This window comes from Theropithecus gelada, chromosome 12, assembly GCF_003255815.1.
Source record: "Theropithecus gelada isolate Dixy chromosome 12, Tgel_1.0, whole genome shotgun sequence".
Lineage (NCBI taxonomy): Eukaryota > Metazoa > Chordata > Mammalia > Primates > Cercopithecidae > Theropithecus > Theropithecus gelada.
In genome coordinates, this window is record NC_037680.1 from 109,330,488 (window position 1) to 109,349,605 (window position 19,118).

Consider the following 19,118-nt stretch of genomic DNA (forward strand, 5'->3'; position numbering starts at 1 on the left):
GGGTGAGAGGGAGACTGGTGGGAGATGTGTGTACTTACCTCTTTGGTACTAAGATGAGATGGATTATTTGCTCTCCTGAATTCTTTTTTCTTACCTCTTGTGATTCTTGGAAAGGGATATCAGATTCTGGAGATTTGGGCCAGCAGTCAGCCTATGCAACCCCCTTCCCCTACGTAATTCCCCTCCCCATCCCCTAATTTGGAAAAATTTAGGATGCTCAAATATTTCAGGAAATTAATTCTTATCTTTCTCAAAAGTAAACGTTTTAAAATGAGATTGGTGATAAACTGCTTGAAAGTGCTTTTCAAAAGCAATAGCTTTACAAGAAGGGGTATCTTTGGAAATTTCAGGATATTTGCAAATGTAGGGAAATGAGAAATTTTCCGTTGACATTTAGACATATGATTAAGGAACATAACCAGGAAGAAAGGTGGAAACAGTGTATTAACTCAAATTATCCTTAATCTGGTTAGTAAAGAATTTCCCTTAATACTGTGCTATCCAGCCCAGAGACTCTTCCTCTAATTCGTGTGCATATCCTTTACATTTTACACGTGTAGAACTTTGTGTACTGAGTTTTATTCCTCCACTTTTACCTTTCAGACTAGTTCTCTAATCTGATACTTAATAGACATTTTTTTTTTGCAAAAAACATTTTCTGATTTCCTTCCAGCTTATCTCTATATTCTTTTTACTGAGTTTTCATAAATGTCCTCGTCATTTTAGTTCAGCTGAGGAATTTTAATATTTTGGGTTTGAAATGCTTTTGCTGGTGAGATGCACATGTGAAAAACACTTTGGAGTAGGTTTGCCTCAAAATCATGAGAAGATGGGAATTACAAGGTCAGTGTGTGAATGCAACTCCTTGTCTAAAAGGGAGGCATAGTGATGGTAGTGATGAGGTAGTGTTTTAACTAATTACCTTTCTCCCTCTTGTTTTTCTGTTGTGTTTTTGAAATGACATTTCCAAATTATAATGTCTTTGATGTCGTATCAGCTCATTTGTTTTCATGACTCTGCATTTTAATACTCCATATGTCTATTCTCTTTTTGTTGACCTTCACGTTGGAAGATGAAACTGTTGATAGTGATTGCTATCTGGGAGAACCTTTTTGGTTAAAAAGATTACTACTGTTGTTTTTATGATTGCCCTTCTGTAGAATCTTTGACTTGTGCCATTTTCAAATTCTGACTTTGTTTGCAATTCTCCATTAGCCTCTGCTGATTAAATTTTCCATACTTTCTGTTTTATTCTATTTCTTATAGATTGTAGTGGGACCAGTCTCATTAGGTTGGATCTACAGCCTATGTTGGTGTTAACCCAGGTCTCTTAGAGGCAAGTTAAATGTCCATTTTCCTTCAGTTTAAATTACCATGACATATTGTTTGGTCATTGTTGTAAAAGTCTGAACTCAAGCTTTTTTTCACTGCTTGACTCCCACTAGGGTTTTATGGTGATAAAGTCCTATGGTTTTTGCATGGGAGAGTATTTAAGAATAAAAGGAAAAATATATAAAATGAAAAAGGAAGAAATAGAAGTTTAAAATAAGGTTAAAAAGTTCTAGAGTTTCCATTGGTTTTTAATGCTTTGAAAAATTACATCTCTTTAAAACTAGAGATTTTTATTTCATGTATAAACTTGCTAATAGTTAGCATTGCAGTGTTTCTTGACCAAATATTGTTTTTACATTTTATTCATGCTCTCAGATGAATGAGAAATATACTAAATTAATTATGTAGGAATGTAAAGTGATACGTTTATTGAATTGCCTATAGTTTTGTGTGAGGTTGAAAGAGGAGAGAGGTTTGAAAAACAAAGAATGTTCTCTTAATTGACCAAACTTCATTTTATAAAAATATTTCAAAGTATTACATACTTCCCTACTTTAAGTAAATGAGGAACACAATTTTCTATTTTCTTATTAACTATGGGGTTTCGTTACCTTAATTATTATTATTTGAGATGGAATCTCACTTTGTTGCCCAGGCTGCAGTGCAGCGGCCTAATCTCGGCTCACTACAGCCTATGATAGAGCAAGACCCTGTCTCTTAGAGGGTTGAGGTTGCAGTGAGCCGTGATTGCACCGCTGCGCTCCAGCCTCGGTGATGGAGCAAGACCCTCCAAATAAGACAGAGTCTTGCTCTGTCACCTAGGCTGGAGCGCAGCGGTGCAATCACTGCCCACTATAACCTCAACCTCCCAGGCTCAAGCCTTTCTCCTACCTCAACTTCCTAAGTGGCTGGGATTACAGTTCCATGCCACCACATCTGGCCAATATTTTTTGTAGAGATGGGGTCTCGCTGTGTTGCCTAGGTTGGTCTTAAACTTCTGGTCTAAAGTAATACTCCTGCTTCAGTCTCCCAAAGTGTTGAGATTATAGGCATGGGCCACTGTGCCCCACCAAGAATGCAATTTGAAAAAGTCACATCCACCTCTGATTTAATTTTACAAAAAAAGTAGCCATGTTATAATTTCCAAAGGTCATATAACTTTACCCACTGAATTGTGTAATTTTTTAAGGGCAGGAAGAAAGAGAAGGAGAAGTGGATAATAAATAAAGTCTTCTATGGCTGGGTGCAGTAGTTCACACCTATAATCCCAGCACTTTGGGAGGCTGAGGTAGGAAGATCACTTGAGCCCAGGAGTTTGAGACCTGCCAGGGCAACATAGAGAGACCCCCATCTCTAAAAAAAGATTTTTAAAAAATTAGCTGAGTATGGTGGTGCACGCTTACAGTCCCAGCTACTCAGGAGGCTGAGGCTGGAGGATTGCTTGAGCCCAGGAGGTCAAGGCTACAGTGAGCTCTGATTGTACCACTACACTCCAGCTGAGGGAACAAAGCAAGACCGCATTTTGAAAATAATTGGCTAGGTGCAGTGGCTCATGCCTATAATCCCAGCACTCTGGGAGGTCAAGGTGGGCGGATCACTCAATGTCAGGAGTTCGAGACCAGCCTGGCCAACATGGCGAAACCCTGTGTCTACTAAAAATACAAAAATTAGCCAGGCATGGTGGTGCACACTTGTAATCCCAGCTACTCAGGAGGCTGAGGCAGGAGACTCGCTTGAACCTGGGAGGTGGAAGTTGCAGTGAGCTGAGATTGTGCCACTGCACTCCAGCCAAGGCAACAGAGCGAGAGTCTGTCTCAAAAAAAAAAAAAAAAGAAAGAAAAAATCTCTCTCTCTCTCTCTCTCTACCTAGTTGCTTTCCTGTAGTTAATGGAATTGTCAACTTTAATTGTTAATTATTGTTCTTTGACTTTGTATAGCAATAAGGTATCATTTGATTTTACCTGAGAAACTACTTGAAGATACTATACTTAAGTTCACCCCTTGTCACTTGGAATATCACCAACTTGTGAATTTTTAAGATACTGCCCCAACAGAGCATTAAAGGCAGGTTGTGATTTTGCAACTGAAAGCACACTTGGAGCTTTGCTCCCTGGACATTTTGGCAATAATCATATTTCTGAGGGTTCAGTGATTATTTGTGTAGGATGCATATTGCTGTGATGCGGCTTTTGTTTTTCTGTTAGATATATATTTTTTGAGATAGGGTCTCACTCTGTCACCCAGGCTGAATGCAGTGGTGCAGTTGCAGCTCACTGCAGCTTTGACCTCCCTGGGCTCACGTGATCCTCCTACCTCAGCCTCTCGAGTAGCTGGGACTACAGGCATGCGCCCCATGCCTAGCTAATTTTTGTAGAGATGGGGTTTTGCCATGTTGCCCAGGCTGGTCTTGAACTCCTGGGCTCAATCGATCACCTGCCTTGTCCTCCCAAAGTGTTAGGATTATAGGCATGACCCACTGTGCCTGGCAGTAGGTTTTAAAAGTTAATACCAAGTCCCTATAATGGAGTTTTGAATGAAAACCCCAAATAATCACTTCCCTGAAACCCCATGGTGGTCTTCATTTGTCAGCTTCATAAGAATCACTTGGGACTTTTGTTAAGAAATACATAGTTTTCATTCCCACTGTAGAACTACTGAGACTTTTAGATGTTAGGGAATCTAGTTTATAAATACACCAGCTGAGCTAATCTTTTAACCAGGTTTGGAAGCCATTTTCTGCAGAATATATTCATGATGTAAAATTGTGCTTTTAAAGTTTCCTAAGAGGTTGCTGGGTGATTTATATTAATATTTTTATTATTTACAGTGTTAAAAGGATCTGAACAAAGTCTGCTCAAATCTCCTGCTGTGAACCAGCAGAATTTTTGAACAGGTAAGTGTGGAAGGGAAGCACAAAGCCTGAGGGCTTTTGCAAATAGGTAATTTCTGCTTTTAGGTTTTAGTTATTTTTGCCCTATTATTTCTCCTGAGGTTTTGGGTAGTGAGTAGAAACCTCTTCCCTGGTGCCTGTCAGATCTTTTATGAACAGTAAGAGTAACGTACCCTTTCTGCATTGATCCTGGTGTGAATTTATGTCTTAAATTGTCATAATAATTTTTTGTTGGCAAGAAACAAGGAGGAATGCTTTGGAGGCAGGGGTACTCTAAAGAACCAAAGAGCAGTTGACTTCATGAGGGATGTGAACCAGAAACTGGGAAGCTTTCAGGAGCCATAGTACTTGTAGATAGCACTTTTCTACCAGCTGGCCAGTGTCCTCTCTTGTCTCTTTTTGTCCTGCTTTAGTTGTGTTTGTGCATTCTGACCTTTCCTCCTTTAACAAACACAAACTCATGGTAGCAAGTGGCCACTTAATTCTTGGAGCCACATATGAACTTAGGCTCTAGTGCCAGTAGCCAACGGATTGCTAACACAGTGTTCATGTTTCAGATTCTTGGGAGGGGAGATTTGACTGGTTGAACTTGGCTCAGTTCTCCATAATTGATGAGACTAGTTATGGACGTAGGGTTGGAGTCTAGAAGTGCACACACAGTTAGCTGAAAGGTCCCACTCCTCATGGCGGGGGCAGGTCTCAGAGAAGATAGAATGGTGACTGTTCTAGGTAGACTCCCAGAGAAGCTTTAGACATTTTTCCTTTTCTAGCATTCTAGAAAAATGTCCTGTGTATAGCTCTGCAGTTTCGATTTCTCTGTTCTAAAGAGTTAACGTATATGCCTATCTATCTTTTGGTGAATGAGGCCAGTAGGTCTCACCAGCACTTGTTGAAATTTATTAGTGTTGTTTTTGTTTGTTTGTTTGTTTGTTTTTTAGACAGTCTTGCTCTGTTGCCTGGGCTGGAGTGCAGTGGCACAATGTCAGCTCACTGTAGCTTCTGCCTCCCAGGTTCAAGTGATTCTCATGCCTCAGCCTCCTGAGTAGCTGAGATTACAGGTATTCGCCACCACATCCAGCTAATTTTTAGTAGAGATGGGGTTTTGCCATGTTGGCCAGGCTGGTCTTGAACTTCTGGACTCAAGTGATCCACCCGCCTCGGCCTCCCAAAATGTTGGAATTACAGGTGTGAGCCACCACACATGGACTTCTTAGTGCAGTTTTTTAACAAAAATTCTTGATTTTGGAGGTTCAGAGGAGTGGCTGGGTAAAGGTTTAGCAAGCAGACATAAGCAAAGGAGAAGCTTTATGTGGACAAATTCGTTGGTTATTTCCATTGTTTGTTTTTTATAAATTTTAACTTCTCGATACTTTTTATAGTATTAAGCTACACTTGAGTATTAGGAAGCCATATAGAATTCGAAAGGTCCAACTTCATAGACTCTATTCACATTATTAGAGTAGTAATGGGGACCGTTACATTTGGGGAAGGATCAGTGAGACAGTGTAAACTTTTGAAATAATACATTTTTGTATTCCAGAATTATTAAATAATACTGAAGCAAACTTTTTTAATGGAACATTTTGAAGTCCTGTGTATTTTTTTTATTTTTGTATTTTTTTTTTTTTGAGACAGAGTTTCACTCTTGTTGCTGAGGCTGGAGCGCAATGGCGCCATCTCAGGTCACCACACCGTCCGCTTCCCTGGCTCAAGCAGTTCTCCTGCCTCAGCCTCCCAAGTAGCTGGGATTACAGGCATGCGCCACCACACCACGCTAATTTTGTATTTTTGCTGGAGACAGGGTTTCTCCATTTGGTGAGGCAGGTCTCAAACTCCTGACCTCAGCTTATCCGCTCGCTCGGCCTCCCAAAGTACTGGGATTATAGGCGTGAGCCACCGTGCCTGGCCTTAATTTTTGTTTTTTGAGATGGAGTTTCACTCTTGTTGCCCAGGTTGGAGTGCAGTGGCACGATCTTGGCTCACTGCAACCTCCGCTTCCTGAGTTCAAGCGATTCTCCTGCCTCAGACTCCCAAGTAGCTGGGATTACAGGTGTGTGCCACCACACCCAGCTACTTTTTAATATTTTTAGTAGAGACAGGGTTTCACCATGTTGGCCAGGCTGGTCTCGAACTCCTGACCTCAGGTGATGCACCTACCTCGGCTTCCCAAAGTGCTGGGATTACAGGCGTGAGCCACTGTACCCAGCCCCTATTTATTATTGTTTGTAGCTCGTATATTCTTGGTGACACCTAATTGCTTAGCTAATATTTTATTACTTACATTTTACTGTATTATTATGTCTAGATTTTTGATGCAAAGGCTAGGAACTAATAAAAGTGATTTATTATAGAGCGATATGTCTAATGACAGCCCACAGATGTGACCTCTGATTCCTTTTTTTTAGCTGCGGTTGTTTTTAGCAGATGGTAGCTGAATTCATTTTTAAGGTAGAAGAGTTCTTTCTTATATTGTACATTTTCTTAAATCTGGATGTTGACATAAGACGTATTCAGAGCTTTGTGAGGTTTAAAAGGATTTCTGCATAATTTGTGTAAAATTTTCACGGGCTGGGTGCAGCATGGCTTACATCTGTAATCCAGGCATGTTGGGGGGTTGAGGCTGGAGGATCACTTGAGTCCAGGAGTTTGAAACTAGTCTGGGAAACATAGGGAGATCATGTCTCTACGAAAATAAAAAAGTTTGGCTGGGCATGGTGGCTCACGCCTGTAATCTCATCCCTTTGGGAGGCTGAGGCAGGCGGATCGCTTGAGGTCAGGAGTTTGGGACCAGCCTGACCAACATGGTGAAACCCTGTCTCTACTGAAAATACAAAAATTAGCCGGGTGTGATGGCACGCGCCTGTAGTCCCAGCTACTTGGGAGGCTGAAACAGAAGATTATCTTTTGAACCTGAGAGTGGAGGCTGCAGTGAGCCGAGATTGAGTCACTGCACTCCAGCCTGAGTGATAGAGCAAGACTCTGTCTCAAAATAAATAAATAAAAATAAATAATTAGCTCCGTGTGGTGTAGTGCATGCCTTGGTCCCAGTTCCTTGGGAGGCTGAGGCTGGGAGATCCCTTGGCCTGGGAATTTGAGGCTGTACAGCGCTGTGATTGCACCACTGCATTCCTACCTGGGTAACAGAGCAAGACCTTGTCTCAAAAAAAAAAAAAAATTTTTTTTCCACAGGATCTAGGGAATCCCTCTATGGAAAACATTGGCTTATGGTAAGATTATCAAATGATGTGGCAATGTTGATGGCATTGTATTTTTTCCTAAAATATTTCATTTTTGCTGATTTTATTCTTTTCACCAAAAGGAGGAAGAAAGAAGGAGAAATGTTTATATTGTTCAGAAACAGTAGGAAGAATGATAATATTAGCAATATGTTTTCTTCTGTGGTGATATTGTGGCTAGTATCTTCTTTGGGAACAAAGCGCCTTTTATTCAAGTTCTCCTGGGCATGGAGGAAGTCTTGGGAGCTCTGGTCTCTTCAGTATTGGTCCTTGGGTTATACAGATTGACGAGGAATTGGCAGAAGTTTTTGAGGTTTAAAATTCCTCCTGTACAACAAGAATTTGGTTGTACAGACTGACAAGGAATTGTCTTGGTACTTTCTATTTGATAAATCATGGCTTAGGTCTCAAAGAGTAGCCATAACCAGGGGCTCTCATGATCAGTTTCTTGGGAATTGATGTGTGGTGCTCCCCAAACCATGACCAGATGTTTTCAGTGTAACTGGATTAGCAGCCGTCCTGCAAGATCAGTGAATCAGAGAGCCCTACTTTAGTTCTGGAATCTGACCCTCTTCTTAGCTTTTTACATTACTTCTACCATGGGTTTTTTTTTTTTTTTTTTTTTTTTTGAGATGGGGTTTCGCTGTTTTGCCCAGGCTGGAGTGAAGTGGAGCCATCTTGGCTCACTGCAGCCTCCATCCCCTGGGTTCAAGTGATTTTCCTGCCTCAGCCTCACTAGCAACTGGGATTACAGGCACGTGCCACCATGCCTGACTCATTTTTGTATTTTTAGTAGAGACGAGGTTTCATTATGTTGGCCAGGCTGGTCCCGAACTCTTGACTTCAGGTGATCCACCTGTCTTGGCCTCCCAAAGTGCTAGGATTACAGGCATGCGCCACCACTCCCAGCCTTTTTGTATATTTTTTTAATTAAAAAAAACTTTTTTTGAGACAAGGCCTTGCTCTATCCCTCAGGCTACAGTGCAGTGTTGCAGTCGCAGCTCACTGCAGCCTTGACCTTCTTGCACTCAGGTGATCCTCCCACCTCATCCTCCTGAATATAGGAGTACAGGCATACGCCACTGCACATGGCAAAGTTTTCTATTTTTTATAGAAACTGGTTTTTGCCACATTGCCTAGGCTGGTCTTGAACTCCTGGACTCAAGCTATCCTCCCGCCTTGGTCTCCCAAAGTGGTAGGATTACAGGCGTGAGCCTCCATGTCCAGTGTTTGTACCTTTATTAATGAAGTTTCCCATAATGTATTATAAGAACATACACTCTTCCTTAATTGAGGGCAACTATATTGTTTAATTGTGTGGTGCAAGGGGGTGGGAGTTTGGGGACAGTGAACAGAATGGAGATTGAGAAAAGGAAAGAAAAATGACTTTGTACAAAATGAATTCTTCTGAAAATTGCAAGGAATTGGGAAAAAAAGCAATATTGAGTGCCATATCAGTATGTAGTGAAAAGCTTGAGGGCTTTTGAGCAGGGAGATGTGGGTTTGATCTTTTGTCGCTTGGCCAGGTGCAGTGGCTCACGCCTGTAATTCCAGCACTTTGCGAGGCTGAGGCAGGTGAATTGCTTGAGTCCAGGAGTTCAAGACCGGCCTGGGCAACATGGCGAAACCTCATTTCTTTAACAACAACAACAAAAAAGTAGCTGGGCATGGTGGCATGGGCCTGTAGTCCTAACTACAGCCTCACTGCAGCCTCAGCCTCCCAGGCTCAAGTGATCCTCCCATTGCACTCCATCCTGGGTGACAGAATAAGACCCTGTCTCAAAAAAAAAACCAAAAAAAAAAAAACCAAAAAAATTTTCTGGCCAGGCATGGTGGCTCACGTCTGTAATCCCAGCACTGTGGGAAGCCCAGGCAGGTGAATCACCTGAGGTCAAGAGTTGGGACCAGCCTGGCCAACATGGAGAATCCCCATCTCTACCAAAAATACTAAAATTAGCTGGGCGTTTGTGGTAGGCACCTGTAATCCCAGCTACGCAGGAGGCTGTGGCACCAGAATCTCTTGAACCTGGGAGGTGGAGGTTGCAGTGAGCTGAGGTTGCACCACTGCACTCTAGTCTGGGTGACAGAGTGAGACTCCATTTCAAAAAAAGAAAAAAAAATTCTGTTACTTATTACATGTAACTTTAAACAGGTTAACCTTTTGGAGCCTAACTATCCTTATCTGTAAAGTATGTCCTATGGTTATGGTATCAATGAAAAATCTAAGTATAATAGCTGGCATGCACTAAGTAGGCCCTCAGTGAGTGGTGGCGTTTATGTTGCTGTTACTATGTAAATAGGTAAATTTTGATTACAAAATTTCATCTTTTTTTTTTTTTGAGACGGAGTCTCGCTCTGTCGCCCAGGCTGGAGTGCAGTGGCGCGATCTCGGCTCACTGCAAGCTCCACCTCCCGGGTTCACGCCATTCTCCCGCCTCAGCCTCCGAGTAGCTGGGACTACAGGCGCCCGCCACCACGCCCGGCTAGTTTTTTGTATTTTTAGTAGAGACGGGGTTTCACCATGTTAGCCAGGATGGTCTCGATCTCCTGACCTCGTGATCCACCCGCCTCGGCCTCCCAAAGTGCTGGGATTACAGGCTTGAGCCACCGCGCCCGGCCAGTAAAATTTCATCTTTTAAATTGATTTTTTAGATACAGGGTCTTGCTCTGTCATGCAGGCAGTTTGCTGCAGCCTGAAACTCCTGAGCTAAAGTGATTCTCTGGCTTCAGCCTCCTAAGTAGCTGGAGCTATACATGCGGTCCACCACACCAAACTAACTTTTATTTCATTTTACTTTTTAAAAATTTTTTGTAGAGGCCAGGCGCGGTGGCTCTCACCTGTAATCCCAGCACTTTAGGAGGCTGAGGCAGGCAGATCATGAGGTCAAGAGTTCGAGACCAGCCTGGCCAACATGGTGAAACCCCGTCTCTACTAAAAGTAGAAAAATTAGCCGGGTGTTGTGGTGCGGGCCTATAATCCCAGCTACTTGGGAGGGTGAGTCAGGAGAATCCCTTGAACCCGGGAGGTAGAGGTTGCAGTGAGCTGAGATTGCACCACTGCACTCCAGCCTGGGCAACAGAACAAGACTCTGTCTTGCAGGGGGAAAAAAAAATTGTAGAGATGAAGCCTTAAGCCTGGTTTTGAGCTCCTGGGCTCAAGTGATCCTCCTGCCTTGGCTTCCCAAAGTTCTGGGATTAGAGACCTGAGCCACTGTGCCTGGGTTACAGCTAATTTTTTAAAAGTTATTTATTTATTTATTTAAGACGGAATCTCGCTCTGTTGCCCAGGCTGGAGTGCAGTGGCGTGATCTCGGCTCACTGCAAGCTCCTCCTCCCGGGTTCACACCGTTCTCCTGCCTCAGCCTCCCAAGTAGCTGGGACTACAGGCGCCCACCACCACGCCCGGCTAATTTTTTGTGTTTTTAGTAGAGATGGGGCTTCACCATGTTAGCCAGGATGGTCTTGATCTCCTGACCTCTTGATCGCCCGTCCCGGCCTCCCAAAGTGCTGGGATTACAGGTGTGAGCCACCATGCCCGGCCTAAAAAGTTGTTTTAAGAGGGGGTCTCGCTGTGTTACCTAGGCTGGTTTAGAACTCTTAACCTCAAGCAATCCTCCCACCTTGGCCTCCCAAAGTGCTTGAGGTTACAGGTATCAGCTACCATACCCAGCCATCTTTGTGAGTTTTGAATAGACATGTCAGTGAGTTCTGTTTGTGGGTCTTTTGTCTTTAAAAAAAATATTTAAACCCAGCAAATATTTGAATGATTGCCTTGTGCCAGGTGCTGGACTAGCCCTGGTGGTTGAGCAAAACACATGCTGTTCTGTCTTCACAGGCCTTACAGCCCAGTGAGAGAGGCAGCCAAACAATCATTTAAGTAAAATCCAAAATGTGAAAAGTCTTTTTGTCCTTGGAAAGGGTACAGTTTGAAAACACTAGATACTTTCTGAATAAGTGTCACGTTTTGGATCTTGGTGTTCTTTTTTTTTGGAGATGGAGTTTCGCTCTTGTTTCCCAGGCTGGAGTGCAGTGGTGCGATTCTCGGCTCACTGCAACCTCCATCTCCTGGGTTCAAGCAATTCTCCTGCCTCAGCCTTCCAGGTAGGTGGAATTACAGGACCATTACATGTCCGGGTAACTTTTTGTATTTTTAGTAGAGACAGGGTTTCACCATGTTGGCCAGGCTGGTCTCGAACTCCTGACCTAGGTGATCCACCCACCTCGGCCTCCCAAAGTGTTGGGACTATAGACATGAGCCACCGCACCTGGCCAGATCTTGGTGTTCTTATTGTCAGTGATATTGTATGCCCTTTGATATGCTCTATAGGGTATTTACGTATGTTTTAAGTTTATTTATGTGTTTTTAAATTTTTGTTGTTGTTGTTTGTTTTTAAAGAGAGTGTCTTGGTCAGTCACACAGACTGGAGTGTGATGGCACAGGCTTGGCTCCCTGAAACCTCTGCCTCCTGGGCTCAAGCTGTTCTCCCACCTGTACCTCCTGAGTAGCTGGGACTCCAGGCATGTGCCACCATGCCTGGCTAATTTTTTTTTTTTGGTATTTTTTTGTAGAGATAGGGTTTCACCATGTTGCCCAGGCTTTATTTTTGGTTTTCATTTTTTCTTCTTTCTCTGAGATAGATGTTAATCAACTTTTTGATCTTAGGACCTCTTTACCCTCTTAAAAGTTATTGAGGGCCCCAAGGAGCTTTTGGTTTTTTAGTTATATCTGTTTATCATATCAAGAAATTTAAAAAGTATTAGTTCATTTAAAAATAACAAACTCATTACATGCTAACATAAATATATTTTTAGTATGACATACCTATTTTCTACACCATTTCTAAAAATTTGTTGATAGGATTGGCATTGTTTTACCTTTTTACAGATTTCTTTTATGTCTTGCTTTATGGAAGGCAACTGGGTTATATTTGCTTCTGCATTCAGTCTGTTGCTATTTATTACTTTGGTTGAAGTATATGAAGGAAAATTATCCTCACAATGATATTATATATATATAATATATATATAGTTGTAATAGAGAATTTTAATAGCTTTTACAGATAACTGCAGATATTCTTTGATATTACACTAAAATTCGACCAGCAGTGTTTTTTTTCTTTTTTTGTATTTTAAATTTTTATTGCTTTACTTTAACACTGGGTAACCAAGTAGTGTTTTTTTAAAAGGTTAGTTGCGATATGAAATCTGAATTATATCAGTAGTTTGTCCTCTGTAAATATAAAATCCATTTGTCTAGCTTCCATGTTGAATGGATATCTTATATTATACAGTATCAAAAAATCACTTTCATTGAAATCAGCACTTATCAGAAAAGCCTTTAAATATTGGAAAACTTTCTGACTCATGGTAACGAATAGAAAGGTCAAAATTTTTTTTTTTTTTTTTTTTTTGAGACAGAGTCTCGCTCTGTTGCCCAGGCTGGAGTGCAGTGGCCAGATCTCAGCTCACTGCAAGCTCCGCCTCCCGGGTTCACGCCATTCTCTTGCCTCAGCTTCCCAAGTAGCTGGGACTACAGGCGCCCGCCACCTCGCCCGGCTAGTTTTTTGTATTTTTTAGTAGAGACGGGGTTTCACCGTGTTAGCCAGGATGGTCTCGATCTCCTGACCTCGTGATCCACCCGTCTTGGCCTCCCAAAGTGCTGGGATTACAGGCTTGAGCCACCGCGCCCGGCCAAGGTCAAATTTTATAATTGGCCACAAGTACTCTGAATTGTTTTTCTTGAAGTCTCATTCGTTTTGAAAAAAATATCTGCTACATACACAAGTCTGGACAGCCGTATTGTGTGCAGCTATTCTTTCAAGTCAAAATTATGTTCTGTGGAAAAAAGCAACTAATTGAGCTTGTAACCCAAAACAGTTGCATTAAATATCATTCTTCATGACTTTGTATGCAGTAGAAATGCATATTTCCCATTTCATCATGTAGAATATTAAAAAGATGTGTTCCTAGGGATCAAGATTAATACAATTAATATTTTTTACTCCTTCGTCATGGGCATTCGTAATAAAAGTGGCTTTTCCTCCCTCTCTCTTATGAGTACGTGCCACATGGCAGTGAAAAATACAGTGACTGCTGGTACAGTTTGTTGCAATTAACTTCAGTCATGCTGTAGTGCCAGCAGTTTTCCCCATCACTATACAGTCTGTGCAAGTGTCAACACATTGAAAAATGCAAATAATATTTTAGTTTTTGCAATAGAAAATTCTCAAACTAGCAAATGAGATCACAATAGTATTTTGTAATAGTATTATTAAGAAAATACATCATGGATGCCCTGAAAGAGTTTGGAGGTCCATAGATTGTACTTTGTAAACTGCTGCTTTGAGGAGTAGAACACTTTTCAGTGTTACATTTACATATGTTACAATGATTTTTTAAAAACTGATTTTAAAACATAAGTGTTTGAAATTAGAATAAGCACATCACTGAAGGTTTTTAGATATTACTGAGAATTTTTAGTGCTGAGTAGATAAGAATTTGTTTATAAGTTAGGATGAGTTGTAATTTTCTGCTATGAAGAAAATGTTCTATGAATCTCCACCATCCAGTACCGTAACTACTAGCCACTTGTTTCTGTTGAGCACTTGAGATACTACTAGCTGGTGTGACTGAGGAACTGCATTTTTAAAAAGTGTAGAAAAAAACTTTTTTTTTTTTTTTTTTTGAGAGGGAATCTTGCTCTGTTGCATAGGCTGGAGTGCAGTGGCACGACCTCTGCTCACTGTAACCACTGTCTCTCGGGTTCAAGCTATTCTCCAGCCTCAACCTCCCGAATAGCTGGGATTACAAGCACCCACCACCGTGCCCAGCTGATTTTTTGTATTTTTTATTAAGAGACAGGGTTTCACCATGTTGGCCAAGCTGGTCTTGAACTCCTGACCTCAAGTGATGAGATCGCCTTGGCCTCCCAAAGTGCTGGGATTACAGGCGTGAGCCACTGGGCCTGGCCTTAACTTTTAAATTGTAACTTTTTTTTTAAATAATAGGCTTTAGTTTTTAGAACAGTTGTAGATTTACAGAAAATTGAGAAGATAGTGCAGAATTCCAGTTATTAACATCTTACATTACTAGGGTACATTGTTATAATTAATAAACCAATATTGATACATTGTCATTAATTAAAGTCCCTCATTTATTTACATTTGCTTAATTGTACCTAGTGTCTTTCTCTGTTTCAGAATTCCATCCAGGATACCACGTTATACCTAGTCATGCATTCTTAGGCTTCTCTTAGCTATGACAGTTTCTCTGACTTTCCTTGTTTTTGATGACCTTGACAAGTTTGAAGAGTACTTGTTATTTTGTAGACTGACTCTCTTTTAGAATTTGATGTTTTTCATGATTAGACTGTGATTATGGATTTTTAGAGAAAGATTACAAAGTGCCATTTTCATCATATTGAGAGTATATATGTCATCATGATTTATCATCCTTGATGTTGACTTTCATACGTTGTTAGGTTGTCCACTGTAAAGTTATTCCCTCTGGTGCCTTTGAAGAACTGATTTTTTTTTCTTTTTTTTTTTGAGACGGAGTCTCTGTCTGTCACCCAGGCTGGAGTGCAGTGGTGCGATCTTGGCTCCCTGCAAGTTCTGCCTCCCGGGTTCACGCCATTATGCTGCCTCAACCTCCTGAGTAGCTGGGACTACAGGCACCCGCCACCATGCCCGGCTAATTTTTTCTTTATTTTTTAGTAGAGATGGGGTTTCACCATGTTAACCAGAATGGTCTCAATCTCCTGACCTCGTGATCCACCCGTCTCGGTCTCCCAAAGTGTTGGGATTCCAGGCATGAGCCACCGCACTGGGCCGAGGAACTGATTTTAAAATTTTAGTTAATCTTAATTTAACTTTACATAGCCATATGTGGCTAATGGGTGCCGTGTCAACAGTACAATTGTAGATAATGTTCTTCAGTTTTAAATTTTAGCTAAAACTTTAACATCTGTTTTAATACCTTTAAAGAAGGCAGTTTAACATAAAAGAAATATTAAAGCTTAATCTTGGAATACATTGTTTTTTGGGGGGTGCAGTCTGTTTACTTTTAGTAAGTTTAGTCTTTTTTAAAAAAAGTTTTCTGAGGTAAAATTTACAATAAAATACCTTCATTTTAAGTATGCTCATTAAGTGTACATTTTGATGAGTTTTCAAAAATGCACACACTGATGTAACTATTACTGTAATCAAGATATGTAACATTTTCATTATCCCCAGAAGTTTCCCCCAGCTGTTTTGTAGTCATTTTTCCTCCTCTACCACTATTTTCTGTGACTTACTGATTAATAGTTGCATCTTCTAGAATTTCATGTAAATGGAAATCATTTTTAGGTCTGGCATTTTTTTCCCCCTATTTTAATACTTTTATGTTCGGGGGTACATGTGCAGATTTGTTACATAGGTAAATATGTGTCATGGGAGTTTGTTGTATAGATCAGTGCCCATTAGTTATTTTTCCCAATCCTCTCCCTCCTCCCACTCTCCACCCTCCATCGTCTGAGAGGCCTCAGTGTGTGTTGTTTCCCTCTGTGTGTGCATGTGTTCTTATTATTTAGCTGCCACTTTTAAGTGAGAACATGCAGTATTTGGTTTTCTGTTCCTGCATTGGTTTGCTAAGGATAATGGTCTTTAGCTCCATCCATGTTCCTGCAAAGGACATGATCTTTTCCTTTTTTATGGCTGCAGGATCTGGCATCTTTTGCTTAACATAATTATCTGTGATTCATCCATATTGCTGCATGCAAATAGTTTGTTTTTTAATGTCAAGAATATTCCAAGGTATGACTTTACAGTATTTGTTCATAATATTATTTATGAACATTTGGATTGTCCTCAGTTTTGGGCTATTAGAATAAAGCTGACCTTAATTTTATGGCATAGGTAATGATTCAGAATTGTATTGGGTTGCAATGTTTATCACAATACTATAAATAGAAATTTAAATTCCTGTTAGGAAGGAGAAAAGGCAGCAGAGTATCTGTAATTTTTTTGAAGACATGCCATAGAAAGGATAATTCACATAGAAATAATGTTTTGCAAGGTTTTATGTATAGTGTATGGGCCAGGTAGGTGTAGACAATTCCTTGGACTTTTGTTGGCTTTCTGGGGGGGGAAAAAAGTTCTTTGTTAATTCCTTAGGTAAAATGTTTAGTAATAAAGTGAATATTGAAGCCTAAGTGTGCTTCATGAAGTTTTGTCGTGAGTAAATGTGTTAACAGATCATATTTTAAAAATTACTCAAAAATGTTGGTGTATTTATTAGTGAAGAGATTTAGTATTGCCAGATTAGATGGATGCATAAGGAAAAGGTGTTTTCTGCTATAGTAGATGGGAGAAGACTTTCCTTTTTTTTTTTTAAACCTTAAAATTCTTTTTAAACCAAGTTAAAGTTGAAAAGAGTGATAACTTTCTATGACATTTATGTTGGGACTGTAAAAGTATTTCAGCAGGCCAGGCCTCTGCTTTTTGTGATAATTAAAATACATTTTGTTATAAAGTAATGAAAGAATATTATTTCAAGTTTTGAGAGTAGCGGGCAAGTCATTAATTTCACCTCACTAATATTCCTTTGTCTTGTGTTCTTTTCACCTTTTTTTGGACATATATATAACTGTACTGTGTGCAGATGTTACGATAGCTGTCTTTTGTTGAGTGAACGTGCCACTTTTACAAGATTGCTTCCAGTCTTTTACTATTATAAGTAATGTGGGTCCCCCTCATGTTTGGACTTTTTCCTTTTCATCTTCTTACTTAGCTGTTTTCTGACATTTGAAAAAAAGCATTCGAAGATCTACATTCTTTTAGCCTAGTACATGAGTCTTGCTTCATTTGAATGTAGACCTTTTTATGGTCTTAGGAGCTGACAGATTTGAAGATTATTTTGTCAAGATAATGGTGTTTTTTGTTTTGTTTTGTTTTTTGAGACAGAGTCTTACTCTCACTCTGACAGCAGTGGCACAATCTCGGCTCACTGCAACCTCCTCCTCCCGCGTTCAAGCAATCCTCATGCCTCAGTCCTCCCTACTAGCTGGGATTACAAGCATGTGCCACCACATCCGGCTAATTTCTTTTTGTATTTTTAGTGTAGAGATGGTGTTTCACCATGTTGGCTAGGCTGGTCTTGAACTCCTGGCCTCATGTGATCTGCCGCCTTGGCCTCCCAAAGTGCTGGGATTACAGGCATGAGCCACCGCGCCTGACCGGTGTTTTTTTGTTTTGTTTTTTAATGGCAAAAATTTAAGCAGGGAATGCATTTAATATGTTATCGGAAGACATGCATTTAAAATAGTTTAGCCGGGCGCAGTGGCTCACGCCTGTAATCCCAGCACTTTGGGAGGCCGAGAAGAGCGGATCACGAGGTCAGGAGATCAAGACCATCCTGACTAACACGGTGAAACCCCGTCTCTACTAAAAATACAAAAATTAGCCGGGCGCAGTGGCAGGTGCCTGTAGTCCCAGCTACACGGGAGGCTGAGGCAGGAGAATGGCGTGAACCCGGGAGGCGGAGCTTGCAGTGAGTGGAGATCGAGCCACTGCACTCCAGCCTGGGCGACGGAGCAAGACTCCTTCTGAAAAAATAAAAAATAAAATAGTTTAGATACCTTTGTTTCATGCTCACTGAAGTTTTTTTGATTGAGGGTCTCACTTTGTATCCCAGGCTGGAGTGCAGTGTCATGATCACAGCTCACTGCAGCCTCAACCTCCTGGGCTGAGGTGATCTTCCCACTTCAGCCTCCCCAGAAGCTGGGACCACAGGTGTGCACCACCACACCCAGCTAATTTTTTTTTTTTTTTTGGAGGAATGGGATTTTGCCATGTTGCCCAGGCTAGTCTGAAACTCCTGAACTCAAGCAATCCAACTGCGTCGGCCTCCCAAAGTCCTGGGATTACAGGCGTGAGCCACCATGCTTGGCCTTGAAGTATTTGTAATTGCTAAACCATTTATGGTTTATTTAACCTTTATTAAAAACAACTGGAGCTGGGCCTAGTAGTTCATACCTGTAATCCCAGTGCTTTGGGAGGCTGAGGCAAGAGAATCGCTTGCACCCAGGAGTTTGAGGTTACAGTGGGCTATGGGTGCAGCCCTGCACTCTAGCCTGGGGAACAGTGAGACACTGTCTCTAAGAAACAATAATAATAATTGATATGTAAAATATGGTAAATACATGCACAAATGTGAAGTTTATAGTTCAATACATTTTTACATGTGTATATACTTTTGTAGTCACCACTTCGATCATGATAGCGAACTTTTCCAGCACTCCAATTCCCTCTCCTTCCTGTGTAGTAGTCCCCTCTTCCCATGATGAGTACTTTCCTGACATCTGTCATCATTTATTATCTATTTGTCTTAGTCTGTTTGTGTTGCTATAAAGGAATACCTGAGGCTGGGTGATTTATAAAGAAAAGAAGTTTATTTGGCTCATGGTTCTGAAGGCAGTACGAGAAACATCTACTTCTGGTGAGGGCTTCAGGCTGCTTCCACTCATAGTGGAAAGCAAAGGGGAGCCAGTTTGTTTAGATCTCATGGTGAGGGGAGCAAGAGAGAGAGGAGGGAGGTGTCAGGCTGTTTTTAACAACTAGGTCTCTTGGGAACAAATCAAGTAAGGACTCACTCATTACTGTGAGAGTGGCACCAAGGCA

At 41.1% G+C, this 19,118-nt stretch overlaps 1 protein-coding gene across 4 annotated transcripts in view; it reads left to right on the forward strand.

Moving 5' to 3' along the window:
• GIGYF2 (GRB10 interacting GYF protein 2) overlaps positions 1–19,118 on the forward strand; it is a 164,644-nt gene that overhangs the window by 2,055 nt on the left and 143,471 nt on the right. For 2 of the 4 annotated variants that reach the window (XM_025404238.1, XM_025404240.1), the window contains exons 2-3: positions 1,267–1,336; positions 4,160–4,225. The exons of 1 other annotated variant lie outside the window; for it this stretch is intronic. The gene's annotated coding sequence lies outside the window, so the exon portion shown is untranslated. The remainder of the gene's footprint in view (positions 1–1,266; positions 1,337–4,159; positions 4,226–19,118) is intronic. One more of the 4 variants, XM_025404237.1, reaches the window with a different exon arrangement.